The 14,917-nt window shown below is 41.0% G+C and overlaps 1 protein-coding gene across 13 annotated transcripts in view; it reads left to right on the top strand.

The window, feature by feature from the left end:
* The window catches only part of NCKAP5 (NCK associated protein 5), a 438,779-nt gene that overhangs the window by 70,864 nt on the left and 352,998 nt on the right, over window positions 1-14,917 (top strand). The gene's annotated exons all lie outside the window — the stretch shown is intronic.

Below are 14,917 nucleotides of genomic sequence, written 5' to 3'. Positions count from 1 at the left end.
AATATCATTTCCTTATAGTTTTTAATACATTTTCTTTTAAAACTGTTTTGCTGCTTATGCAGGCAGAGATTTAAAGTAAAACTTGGCTATTTCTACTCTTTTCCCTTGTTCAAGTTCTGGAGGTAGTTAAGTTTAAAAGAAAGAGTCATACACTGCTTTGAAATCTGACGCCTTTTGGATTAAATGAATTGTCAATTATATGAGAAACAGTCATTTTTATTTTGTTTTGAGTATTTATGTTAGAAATCCAACAAATCCTGACACATCAGGACAGAAACACTACTACTTTGGTAACTGCTGTGAAATAAACTTTTTCTGCACTGCCTGCTGTTTGAGGACAGAGCTATGTTTATAGCCACCAATTAACTCATTTTTGTGACAACCAGGTGAGATTGTCATCTTGTTATTCCCATTTTACGGAGGGGGAAACTGACCCAGAGCAGTGATTTATTAAAACTTAGTTTACCTTCTTCAAAAGCTGGTAACAAACCACAGCTCTCCTGCTTCGCATTTCAGCCCTTCACAGGAGCCCGTTCTAAATTACTGCAATTTCAATTGCAGTGGCTCTTCCAGAAAGTAACCTGATCACAGGACCGTGTATGAGGATCTCTTTTATTACTGTTTACCTCTGTTTAATGATCTTTGAGGAGACAAAGCACATTTCTAAAGAATGAAATCAGAAATCTATGACTCTGATGGGCAAGTATATGAGGCTAAGCCAGCACAAATCAATCAAACAGGAGGATTCCTCCTTAATTATCAGCACTGACTTTTTTTATTTTATTTTTTTTTGCCTCTCCTGCCACTGACTGTTTATCAGGCCTCTCAGTCACACACAGCAACAGATTACTGGGGCTTCACTCTAAGGCTTGGGTGGCTGCAACTGCAGATGCCTCTCTCAAGTGACCTTGTTTCTATAGCAGATCAAAACCTGTCTGTCTTTTCTTTTGATGTTTTAATGTGGCTTGGCATGTCAAGATGTGCAACTTAGGACCCGTTGTTCTGTCTTTGGAATTGAAGCATATTCTCTTGGAAGGGAAAAAAAAAAAAAAAAAAAAAAAAGAGCCCTAAATTTAGCTCTGCATTGATGCCATGCCATGAGAATGGCAAAGGTTTGGGGGGCTTTAAATAGGGGCTTCAGTGAGGGCATAGAGTTTTATTCTGTGTATTCATCCTCTTCCTTCAGAAATAGTATAAATAAAAAAGTTTATATGTTCCTTAAAAGAGTTTTTCCTTTAAAAGAACTTTTTGTAGAACCTGCCACTGAATTTAGAAGTGAAGAACAGGGCATCATGATAGAGCCTTTCGCTGGGGAGAGGGAACAGGCTGAAGGCGAGGTGGTTTGAGCCCTACCACGCTGACTCCTGTGGCCAGCCTTTCCTTCCCTCTGTCAGCCTGTGGTCAGTAATGATGATCTACTGCTGTGAGCTGATAAGTGTATTTACATTTGCAAAGTTCAGGCATCATGGTGGCAAATGCCTACAAGACCTTCATAACAAAAACTGAGATTAAAAAAAAAAAAAATCAGGGCCCACTTAGTTTTCCCACTTAAATTAATTTTATGTGCAAGTCTTGGTCTTACAAATGTGGATCTCACTCCTGTTTTAAGAAAACTTCATGGACTTTTCTGCTCTCATTCTGGTGCATAGCGTGAGTTGCATACAAGTGTTTTGAGGCTTAGATTTAAACAAGTAGAAATCTTGCCCCATTAAATGCACTGTGGTGAGGTACAATTCCCCTTCCACTTCAGTCAAGAGCAAATTTTCAGATAATTGCTTTAAGAGCAGGAGCAGACTCTCGAAACCTGATGAGCTTGAGGCCATTTGATTTTCATTTTTCTTTCTTACATTTCCCTTCTCACATTTACATTTTCTTTCCTATATTTCGATGTAGCAAATTAGGCTACAGAGCAAGCTCGGTTTTCAGTCGAGCGATCCCCTGGTTGGATTTTCCCTGGGTAGAGGCTACAGGTCTGAGAAATAAGCCCAAGGACACCGCATATTATCTGATAACATTGTGGGATGGCTTTAAAGGGGACAATTGCCAGCAGAATGGCAATTCTTCGGGCTTTCTGGCCGTCTGAAAAGAAGCAGGATGAGTGCAGACTCCAGCCTGTCATCAGCCGACAAGTGGGACTGAGGTTGGGATAAAAGCCACGGAACAAAGGTGCCAAGGGGAGCACAGCTGGCTGCGGAGCTTAGCGCCGCTCGTCCAGGGCCAGGCACAGTGAGGTGCTCTGCCGTGTTCAGCTCCTGGCAGGACGGGAGTTATGCTTCCCAAAAATCCCTACCAAAACTGCTAATACACCTTTGGAAGCTTTAGCATCTGAAGTTTTATTACTAAAATAGGATAAATGTACAGTGTAACTAAAACACGAACCATTAACACTTGTACTGTTCCGTGCTGCCTGATGATACTTCCCATGTACCACGCAGAAACCTGAAGTGCATTAAGTATTCCCTGATGGTTGCATACATTGGTCACGGTGTTTTGGGGATGGAAAGTTAGACTGTTATTATCTGAAAAATACTTAGAAATCTTGTATGATTCCCTGGACTGGCATCCAGAGCTGGGGTGAATCCCAGGGATGGGGTCTGTGCTGCAGCAGTGGGTTCTGGAAGCTGGCACTGACACTGGGCTGTGAATGATGTAGGCCCTGAATAGTAGCTTAGATTATAAAACGGTGGATAAAAATAATGTTGCTAAAAAATGGACTACTGGTATTGACACAGAACAAATGGTACTGGTAAACCATGGGGTTGATTAGCTGCCCACAAGACGACAGTGTTTGTTTTCCAGAGCCAAACTAGCCTTGGATAGCGTGCACACAATAGGTCTGTGCAGAAGCAAATATGCCATAAATTCTGGTCTTTGACAGTGCTAATTGATTATTATAATTCATTGTTATCTAAATTGTTAAATTCAACAGTTTACCGTATCCTTTTGTTTCTTTGTTGCTCAGACATAATGCAAACAGGAAGAGTTAATTACTGCAGGCAACAACAGAGGCGAATTTCATTGTCTGCTTCACTTTGATTGAAGCTGTGTTGAATCACCACTGTGGGTTGTCAGTAATGGTGGGGGAAAAAAAAAAAAGAAGCAGGACTCCTTGTGCAGTGGATTTGCTTTTTGGTGGTGGTTACCATTTGTATTTTGAATGCTATTCTTCTTTTTGCAGCTGGGTTGTATCATGCTTACTTTCCTAGTACTAAGTATTAGCTAATCGTGCAAACTGAACTCATGTGTGATTTGATCCTCTTTGGAATCAGCAGCGCTCCTTGAGGAATACAGCACAACTTGACACACGAGTAAGAGGATTGCATTTGCTTCTAAAATGACTTACCCCACCAGACACGATCGCTTGGCTCTTTTCTCCAGTGCTCTGGTGATGACCAGAGCTGCATCTGCTGGGTAAAAGGAGTAGTGGGGAACTCGAGAGGACACTAACAAGGGCTTAATTTCTACGTGTTTCAAAAGCTCTGCCCCACGTTGCTGTTTTCTAAAATATGGGGTAACTTTGCTGTAAAATGTAGGATCTTTTCAGCTGCTTAGCTCCCTGGATCTGACAAAATGGTTCATAGCGATAAGATTTTGGGGGTTATTTTGCCAGTAGAGGGCCATGTTAAACTGGATAAAGTAACTCCCTCTTGGGCTCACATTTTCAGTGAGTAGCAGCTTAAAGCATATGGTTGTTTTCAAGGGCAAAATGAGTAAATAATTAGATTTTTTAGAAGCTACCGAATGATTAATTATTTAAAATAAGACTCACATCACTTTTACAGCACACCACAGTTCCGTGTCAGTCTAATTAGACTGAATTCTGATCTTTGAAATGCATCGTAGCTACCTGTTTATTCGCAACTGTTCAAGGTTGATAGATACAGCTCTAATAAGTCATTAAGCTGACGTGATATACAGCAGCAGCATGTGCTTTTGCTATAATGACACAAATGAGAAAAGAATTGTTTTTCAGAGGTACAATCACGTTTGTTTTTGATGTGGCCTCTAAACTAGCTGTCATTATTCAGGCTCTTGTGCTGCAGGAGTTGACCTTTGGCAAAATATTTTGTTATCCTCAATCTTTTATACAGGCCTTTTGTGAACTCTGCACAGCTCTCATTTTGCTGATTGCATTTAAAGTCATTTATTGCACAGTGTTTGCCCTTCTAGCAGATGTTAAAGGATTCCCTGCCTCCCCCCTTAAAGGCTACTCCTCCGCAGCATCTAATTATAACCTACACAAAAGATTAACAGATGTTATAATTGTCTTTACTCATTGATTAAATAGTTTCTGCATGATTTGCTCTCTCTTCTCCCTCATTGCTGATTTGTGAGGTCTTTCTGGATAGGTCTCATGCATCTGCAGTTTGTTAACAGTGGCCATCTTCACAGTTTGTAACTTTTGGGTTTTGTGTTTCAGTCTGAGCAGGCTATATATGTTCTTCTGGACAACGTGATGGAAATGTGTTGAAATGGGTGTGTGATACTTGTTTTGGTTACGTATTTCTGTTTTCTTCCTCGTCTTAAACATTCCTTCTGAAATGTATGTAAAAAGCAGACTCGTTTTAATGAATATAAATTGGGGAACGAGGGGTGAATGCTGAGATTTGTTTGGCAGTGTGTTTGCCTCTGTATTTCAGTTGCCAAGTGGAGAGGAAATGAGTGACTAAGGAAAACAATCTAAGGAGAAACTTCCTAGTAGGAGAAAATTTCTAGAGAACTTTTTAAGTAGAACCCCAGAGAGGTCCCCAGTAGGACCATTGTAATGCCTTGGCTTTGCTTTTTGGGGGCGGTGGGGGTGTGGGGGTGGGTGTATGCTTTCATTTCACCTTCTCACAAAATTAAAGTTACTCAGTTCTTGAGCTAAGTAATCTCTTCTGTTTTGTTCCCACCCTGAGATGGGGGCTCTTTTTTTCAGGTGGGTCCTTAGTCCATGCATAACGGTGTTCTTATAAATCTTTTAACATCTCAAACGAGGTCAGAACAAATGATGTTTCTTTTCAGAGGTGTGAAACGTCATGTACGTGTATTGTGCTTAGCTATCCTTCCTTGGTGGTTGGATTCCGTATAACGTTCTCCTTATTTCTTTCATTGGCACAGATGTGAGTTGCTGGTAAATCCACAAAGATCCCCACGACAGCCTCTAAACACCCCGAGTTCTGTGCAGCTGCATCTGTCGCACGGCCTCAGCCTGAAGCGCTCTGCCTTGCTTAGCTCTCCGTTACTACACGAGGAGATCAGTATGTCGTGTTTTCCGACAAAACCTCTGCTTAAAGAGGCTAAAGAAGAGAAACAGGGTAAAGGCTTGAGGCTTGAATTATGGCTTGGTTAGTCAAAAGTCAAAAAATGTTGTGCTGTTCCTCTGCCTATCCTCCAAATCTTGATAATGCACAAAACTGTTGCCTTGATTCCTAGTCAGCAAAACCGCCTCAAGTTGAGATTGGGCATATCTTTTCCTGTCGAGACCCTCATTGTATTATTTGCTACAAAAAGTACTCTGATTCAGTGTGGATATCTGGGCGTGCTAACTCAATTAATGCAGATTCACAGATATACGGGATATGCGGCGTTATTCTGCTTTGTTGACAGCGTGGAAACACAGCATCTTTGCAGTGAATGCTGGACAGAACACCAACTGGGAGACCTTGTCATACACCTATAGGGTTCTGGGGTTTTATCAGTTTTTAAAGCTGATCTTTTACTTACGGTCCATGAGTTTTACTAGACTGAATAATAATCTTTGCAGTGCACAAAAGCATTTGTCTGGGGATTCAAAACTGTTCTAGAAACAGAGGTACTTTGTTTGTGGGATTAATGAAGAACACTGTATCCTCCTTGTTTTCAAATGACATATCAGTGCTCCTGAATGCTTCCCATTTATGAGCTGGGGGGAGCAAATTATAGAGTCATAATAAGAAAATTCCAGGGTGCCAACTGTGCTTGCAAAGTGTATTTAAATTATATAGACACCTGTCCACTACCAACTTGCAATATTTCACAGAGGTCTCTGAACAGCCTGCTGATGGAAATGACTTTTATTCAATACCAACCTGGTATGAGTTTGAAACACTGATCCAGAGGTGAAAGGCTAAAGTCCCAATTACCAGAAATCAGCCCAGTATGGGGATTGGATAAACCTGGTGCTAAGTCTTAGTTGCTCTTTCCAGTTACACATGGGAAACATTTAGAAATTAATGACTTACTAAAAGTTCAGCTAAATCATTAAGGATTTTTAACATCCACTGTTGGCTGCTACTGAAGGACACTTTTAAGGTGAAACCTGGCCTAACATTTTAATAAACAGTTCTCTGTTATGTCACTGGCTGTTTGCCCTAACATGTGAGACTAAGATCTTCGCCTTTATCTTCAAATTGCACAATTAAATGAAAGCACCAAATCAAGTGAAAGGAAGAGAAAAAAGTAGAACAATCTGAAAAGTCTTGCCTGGCCATTCTCCTTGCTTCTCTGCTTGGGAATCTGTAGACTTATATTTAATTATATGAGCCTTTACTAAAACTAATAACTTCCTTCCCTTAAGCTCCAGGTCTGTCATGGGTTTATTGATTGGGAATACATCATGATGTTCGTAGGAAACCATTTCTGTCACTTGTATTTACCAATCTTTAATCAAGTGAATTGCTTTTCTTCTCGATTACCACAAAAATCTCTGTCCCAAGAAAAAGCTTTAAACAGACATTGATGAGAATTTAGCGACGAGATTATGGTTTTTGACGCAGCCCTGAGAGGGGAACGGCTCACGAGATGACCACGCACAGCCCCAGGCAGCATGACGATGCAGAGGCAGGTACCACCACTCCTTGCCACTATTCCTTGCTCTTGGCAGGGAGGTCATTTTACTGATGGCTTCCGTCTCGCTCGTAAAGCACGCGCACAGTCTCGCTTTTCCCCACTGGCTATTGTCGGTTGTGGAAGCAAGTTTTTCTTTCCTCATTTTACTTATTCCTCTCTACCTGAGCTCCAGCTTTGGATCCTGTGTGTTACAGGGGGGATGCTGAGCTCGGCTCCGTAGATACCCACCGCGGTGGCCTAGGAGGCTGGATGCCCTGAGCTCCCACTGCACTCATCTGAGACGGGGTGGCCCACCCAGGGATGAGGTGGGGCAGAGCTGAAGCTCTAACTCAGAGGTTCCTCACCTGGGAAGGGAGGGAGGATGCGACACTTTCATGAGGCTTTAGGGCTCACCCTTGGGGTGAGGAGTCCTGTGGTACCAACCTAAACCACCCTCCTGAGCCAGGATCTGACTCAAAATATGGGTCAGTGATTAGCACTTCCTCGAAATGAGCCAAGTATGCTTTCTTTCCTCAGTGCCTGTGTCCTAGGCTGTTCCCCCCCAAGAAAACAATTAAAAAAACCTCATGCTCAGGAAAGTACTTTAAAAGGTTATATTTGGGCTCAAAATAAACTTTAAAATTCAAAGCGCTTCCTTTAAAATGTATGAGTGTATTAACTCTTTCCCCTTCCCCACTAAAAGGACTAGTTTTTTTTCTTTTTTTTTTTTTTTCTGTTGTTATTTTCCCCAGCCAGAACAGAGGCAAAGCAATAACTTTGAATAACTTCAGTTATTCCAATGCTGCAAGTCCATAAACTATAATCTTAAAAAAAATTATCTGAACCTGCATGGCATTGCTTTCAAGAAACAATTCAAGGAAGACAATCTTATTTGAGTAATTAACATGAATTCTACAAGTAAAAAATAAACCTAACAAACTGTTGCTACCACAAGCAAAAATATAATTCCGATTTTAATGAATTATGAACTTCTGAAACATCAGTGGAGTGCTTTTTTCTTTTGTGTCACTTTTTGACTTTTACTTTGCATTCTAAACAGGCAGGCACTTGAGAGAGAGAAATACTATAGGGTTTTAATAGTATGCTTCCTCCCTTTCTAATATTTTCTGGATATTACTGTATCCATAACCCGAATGTGTTGGATTATTATCTGTGATGGCAGACTATATGTTCTTTTCCATTTCGCTTGGTAGAACTGAGTGCAGATGAGTTAAAGATCGGTAGGATGACATAAAACATAGGAGAGTTATGAACCTTTTAAGTAGGAAATTTGTGAATGTTTTTAATTTACATTTTTATTAAGTTTCTGACAGATGGAAAAATCTGAAGCCAGTGTGTGACAGCCAGTCTTCACAGTGAGAAACTGAAGTAAGCACTGCAGGCAGCTGACTGCGTGGGGGTAGGACGGAGTGGCCCTTTTTTTATTTTCTCCCCAGAGGAAAAGCCTTCCACTCTAATAGTCTCTAATGTGGAGCAACCATGGCAATGTATAGGCTCTGAGAAGAAAGGGAGAACTCTTTTTTTTCCCATCAGGATCTTCAGACAACTAATTCCTGGCAGTATCCTCACTGTCAGTGCATTTCATTGTACTTTATCCCACCTTATTTTTTTATATGACAAGCGTTGCTGTGATTCTCTGGGAATCACTGTATTGGATTTCACTTTAGGTAATTTCTTCAGATACTCAGCATCATTTCCCTGTCTTTATTTCTTTTCAGCCTATTGTCAATAACCTAATCAATTCCTCCCTGTCTCTGCTGTTAGTACATGTCCCTCAAACCCGTGTAGATATGGTCATTCCTTCCTATCTTAGAGTCCTCTTGACATTGTTTGAAACTACTATGAACAGACTTGTTAATCGTTTTCCCACCAAATCAATATCTTAATCGTCTTTACAGCTATTGTCTGAATTCCATCAAGTTTGTCTATATCCTTTTGGCCCAGAACTGAAGTCAGTGTTTGAGATGAGATCTCTCCAGAGTTGCAGAGAAATAAGTTGCAGGGCTGTTCAGTATGCCGGTGCTGTTCAGTGCTCTGTCACTGTCTGAGGATATATGGATGAGGACATAACATCTTTCATTTTTAACGTTTTCACAATAGTTTTCTTGGCTGTAAGCTGAAGATGGAGCTTAATCAATGTGTATCTGTTCCTTTTAATTTTACAGCCTTGATGTCCCACAGTCCTACATGCTCTGTTGTGTAACAAGAATAAAGCGAATTTGAAGTGGCTGGGCAAATCTCTCTGCGCTTTTTCTTAATTTGTGTCCATTGATTTATGGAGCGTACATCCCCCTACAAAACTGGAAGAGGTAGAGCTGAGTTGTACCCTGTTATCTTTCTGTTGTGAGCATGAAGGAGAGAAGAGACGTCCCCGAAGTGTGTTTGGGAACAACGGAGATGAATTTCTCTGGTCTGATCCCTGGATGAAGTTATGTCGGCTGAAATTAGCGTAGACTTGGTCTAACATCCGCAGGCTGAACAGCTGGGGAGCCAGCTGAAGGATTTTAGTGCCCACACTTAGATGAGCAAAGGACTGGAGCTAGTGGGTTTACTGTTAGTGCAGGCACCTCCAAATTCAGCTCGGGTACTGCCCGGCTTTTGGTTCGTGTCTGTACCAGTGGGCAGAGGTGACTGCAAGGGGCTGCTGCTGGAGTTATGGCTGGCCTAACTGTACGCATTTACAGGACTCAGTGGAGGAGCACAGCAAAATAAGGAATGTATAGAGAAATCTTCAGATAGAAATGTGTGTGGCAGCCTGTGTGGGAAGCAGCCGGAGCTGCACAGCATAATAAGCTTCAATCCCGTGCTACAGTCCTTTCTTTCAAGCCATAGGCTTGGTTTTGGTTTTCCTGGCACTGGAAGAGATTGTCACCGTCTTTCCTCTCTTGTTCCTCCCCAGGGCTGCCTTTCCTCATGGTGGTGTGGAGGAGCTATTTTCAGGTCCTGCAGATAGCCAAGTTGAGCCTCTTCTTAGTTACTCTGTTCCTAGATGACGCAGGGATCACACGCATTTCATTGTACCTTATCCTCCCTTCTTTTTCATAGGACAAAAAGGGATTATGAGTTTGATTCAGCTTCTTTTCTGGGCTGTTACTGAGTGAGTATCTTCATTATGAAGATATTACCTTTAAAGTAAGGTTAGGCCCTGGCCCTCCGGGAGTGTCTGTACGGCAAGGTGAGATGTGAGACAGCACATTGCAACCCACGTTCATTAGACACAAATTCTGCAGTCTAGATGTTGAAATATTCCTTCTGCTGCAAATACCTTTCGTTATCTAAGGATGACATGCACAGCTGGGTGCTGAAGATGTTACTAGTAGCCGCAGAAATATTTCTACAGTACTTGTTTAATATTGAGAGTTTTACATGGAGCCAAATGAACATTTTAAAGTGTTACCCAGTGCTCTGTGGAGTGAAGCCAGTGGTCTGGGCATTATCACTAAGATAATTCTAATAATTCCTCATTTTAATGGGTTGGAGTGCCTCGGTAAGGAAATGGTCTTTGATTCCCTTCACCTCCGTGGCTGGGAAGGACCAAATCAAGTAGCATTTATTTGGGACACTTAATTTCATAACACTGCATTCGTTCACCAAAAACGGACTATTAGAAAATGTTTTGTAGCAAAATATTTTATTCAGGGTGTGGAAAATGAGTGAATGAGAGGTAATTATGACAAAGGCTCCTAGCTATGTTGGCTCGCTGGTGTCTGTCGGGCTGGTGCTCAGGTCACTCAGCCATCCCGTGACCATTGCTGCCATCGTCCCTCTCAGCGGTGCAGGTGGAAGGGGTGGAACGTGCACAAAGGACTGCGATTTTTAGTGGTCCCTCTGGAATACAATTAGGGCAGATGGGCAGGCAGAAGAGATGCCGGCTGAAATGCATCTGTTCCAGGGAAGAAGCCGTATTTAAGCATGTTTCACAAGCTCCTAGGTCTAGTTTCAAACATTGAGCTTTTAATCCAGCAGTTTGCTTGCAGCTGAGGTCTTATGGGTGGGTTTGCAACTCTTGGGCTTTCTTGAGTAGTGTCTTGATTTACATTAATGAAAGAAAAACACAAAGCAAACAAAAAAATCTGAGCAAACTCTAGGAATCTTGACTGTATGTTTTAAATTCTTCCTTGCACTTTGTCAGAAAAGTTCAGGTTTTGGATTTAATTGCATGCAGTGTTCTGAACCTTGCAACATATATGAACACGTGCGAATTTGGTATGTTAACTTCACTGGCCTCCTCAACCAGATGCTACTTCCTCTGTTGAAGATGTCCTATGAAGAAGCCTATGCCTGACGGATTTGTCTTCTATATTAAAAATGTAGTGAAAAGATTCTTTTTGATTTCTTTGCTGGCACGCGAAGAACCAAAAATGACTGTGACTTCTTCATGAGTTTCCCATACCTGGCCATTATATACGATATGCCAGGTTTGGGATATTTGCTCTGTTAGTTTGAAACTTGTTCTTGAACTTAAACAAATGTTATTTAAATGCTGAGTTTCAATGTGATTTCCCCACCTTATCCCCTGATGTACCCACATTATCGTGTTGCATGCTAAGACCTTCCCATTCGTTTACAGCATGTAAATTTTGATAAAATCAAAATATTTAGCCATGAGAAACAACAAGCCCTAAGAATGATTTAGTAAGTTAGGGAAGCTGTTTCCAGCATTTCATACTTACCAGCCTGAAACCACAAAATGCCAGAGGCATCTTTATTGGCATATAAAAGGGACATTTGTTTTTGAACCTCACAATCTCCGCATAGCCCTTTAGGTGGGTGCATAACAACAGTTCCCCAAGTTTGGCAGTGCTTCACAAAGGAGACAAATCTGCGCTGAAGCCTACAGAGGTGCCTGTCGCTGTAGCTGTCTGCAGAGCGTGCCTTCTGCAGATTAACAGCCTGTATTGCAAAACATTGCTGGAGGAGTTTCAATGGCTGAGGGAATCCATTTTTACCATATAATAAGCTATATTATGTAATTTATAGTAGTATATGGTAATAAATAATGTATGATAATGAGTGGTTAGAAATGCACCCAAGGAATGGAAGCTCTGAGCCTAGTGTTTCCTTCAGCCTGAATAGCTTCTTGGATCTTACTTGGGTAACCTGTTCTTGGTTATAGGTCTTAGGGCATGCAGAAGGATTTGATTTCAGTGCAGGAACCAGGGATACATAACCATCATTGTCATAGCCTATTTCTTATTGATGATAACGCTGTAATAAATCCTTTTTTCCATCCTTACCAGTTGCTGTCCTGACAACAGATTCATGCTTTCTGTCTGCTTATCTTTCATCATTTTTGTCTCGGTAATTTTATTGCATGATATGAATGCTTCATATGTTCCATAAAAGCAAACAGGTAATCAGCAAAATCAGCAAACGGTAATCCTTTGACCTTTCCAGCATTCTTTGGTGTAATTTACTGGCGATTCTTCTCCTCCCTGCAGCATGGCCTGTGGAGCTCTGTGATAAAAATGGACAGCCAATGCAAACACAAAACGCTGAAAAGGTTAAGGCGTTGATTATGTTAGTCTATAAATGTTCATAGTCTTTTTTTTTTGCTGCCAGAAAGAAGATGAGAGCTGAAAATGGCAGTGGATGAATCACGCTTATTACAGAATACGGAAATGATATCGGTTCAACCCATTCTTGTTAATGCTGAAAGAACGTAATCTTATGCCCTCTCATTTTATGTCACTGCAACCCACCTTATCCTCTTAAATGAATGCATGCATCCATTTAATTAACCTGGTGAGATTCGGAGATATAAATCTTTTAAATGCTTCTCATGCAATTCATCTTGACAGCTGTCAGAGTAATAACATCTTTAATGCCATATTCTTTATTTTCTGATTTATTGAAATTCCTGGTATTATTTTGAGCACACTGATAGGTCTGCTAGATTTAAGCCCCTAATCTTAACTTGTTTAAATCCTAGAGGCAATGCTATAGAAAGCTTTACTGGCTGTTTAGTTTGCCAAATAAATGGAAGATTATCTTGCGTGGAAAAGGCATAAATGTATATTGAAAACTGTGGTTCAGACAGATTCAAATGTGGAATTTAGCAGCTGAGATGCTTTGTTTTAAACGCTGTATTTCTAGGACACCGTGCTCTGAGTCTGTTCAGTGTTGGCAAGTGATCACCATTAAAAATTTGCTTTAGACAATCCTATGTACTCTGCTGATTCCCTTTCAAGAGCTGGGATCAGAGCAAGAGGGATCCACGTAATTTGGCTCTCAAATAAGTCAACCTTTAGTTTCTTTGTAGACTGCCATGCATCAGTGTCATGGGAAGAAGACTAGCAAGGAGCCTTTTTCTATATGGATATTTTCTGACTGGCTTGATGTATTTTGTTTTAACACAGCTTTCTGAAGCCGGTCAGAATACCTGGGTCTGCAGGCAGAATGGTACAGCAGTGTTTGCTGCTTTGCAATTCCCATAGTATTCCACTTATCTAAGCATTTTAGGGTCTTGCATTGGAATTTTTCTAATTTAATTAACTCATTAATGCTGGCACATGGCACATTCTCCTTCTCTGCAAAAATGCAGCTTGCTTATCTAAATAGCAGCCTAATCCAGTGGGTGTGCATGTACAATGCATACATTAGCACTAACAAACTGCTGACCAGCCTCAGCAAATACCTGAGTGTATTGAGCATTAGGCAGGCCATGCTCATGGTGTTGCTCTGAAATGCACTGCGGGCAAAATAAAAAACATTTAGCTAAGTTTCAGGTTGCATAAATGCAGATGTCGCTGTAGCTTTCTAGTTCCCAAGTGTTGAAGTTAGAAACATCAGCTCATAAGAGAATTTGGGAATTATTTTTTCCACTTCACCACTTAAAGTCATGACCAGGCTGAATACTATGACGGGGAGAGATAGGGGTGTGGTAATGAAACTGGTTTCATGGCTCACTTTTAGTCACTAGGCAGAATTTTCTCATCTCTCGCGAAGGTGAAGTTCTCTGCTGTTAACTGCTCTGGTGTTTTTAACACTCTGCCATTTAAAAAAGAACAGGAAACACTCAAAAACTTAGTACAGACCTAGCGTTTTAGGCCTAGGAAGAATAAATGTAGTGATTTTGTAGGACTGAACAATTTTTGATCCATCGAATGTACATCAAGTTCATAATCCTGGAGCCTTTTGTTATTCCAGTTCTGAGAAGGCCTGGACAAGCTGTGCTGCACTTACTTCTGCTCCTTTTCCTACAAAGACCACAACAAAAGCAGACATTCAGACATCGGTGTTAGCACCAGAGTTGGCAAAAGAACCCAGCTGTACAGTGAAAGACTCAATTCAATTCAATTAGGTTCTCAGGAAACGGAATCACTCCAGAGGCTGGTAATGAGCTATAAAATCTTTCACCTTTAGGTCACCTGTTCATTCTAACTAACATTTGCATTGATGAAAATTTGTACTTTCTCATAGCCGCCTCCTGACCTATGCTAGTGATATTATTTTCATTTTCCTTTCCTTGCTAAAGGGTAATACTGGTTCTGGTTATTACCTTTCAGTTTTCAGGTATGGCTGTTGAAAAAGTACAACTGGCCAAGTAGAAAAAAGGGCTTAAAGGTGATCACTGTGTAACTTTGGCCTCGTTCCATTACCTGAGAGTTTGATGTCCACATCACAGAAGCTGTCCTCTCATTAATGCTCAGACAGACAAACAAATTGCAGAGGGAGAATGTGTTAGTGCCCGCCAGGTATTGTGCTTTCTGGCAGTGGTAAGCTACGGTAAGCAGAGGGTGGGGAGGCTGAATTACATCTACGCTGAATTTAAACAAAAGGATGCTAGTTTCCAGAGCTGTCATTTGTGTCACTTGTCATAACTGCTAAATTTATACTAATTTGTGAGACGGAAAAATAAATACAGTCCATTTCCAGTTACCAAAAAGATTTACTACGTGTTAGTTCCCAGCTGGTATGTGTTGGCATAGCTCTGTTGAAATGTAACTGCACAGTTTCAAACTGTCTGAAAATATCTTGGCTGCTTATCTAAGGGATGTAATATTACCCGTTTTCATCAGCTAAAGCAATAGGCATCAATCATGCTTTGTTACTACTGGAAATGAAGAAGGTATTATAATCTGAGGAATTTCTTGCATAGATTATC

This window comes from Anser cygnoides, chromosome 6 (genome assembly GCF_040182565.1).
Source record: "Anser cygnoides isolate HZ-2024a breed goose chromosome 6, Taihu_goose_T2T_genome, whole genome shotgun sequence".
Taxonomy (NCBI): domain Eukaryota; kingdom Metazoa; phylum Chordata; class Aves; order Anseriformes; family Anatidae; genus Anser; species Anser cygnoides.
The sequence above is the reverse complement of the archived record's forward strand: the minus strand, read 5'-3'. Positions and strand labels throughout refer to the sequence as shown.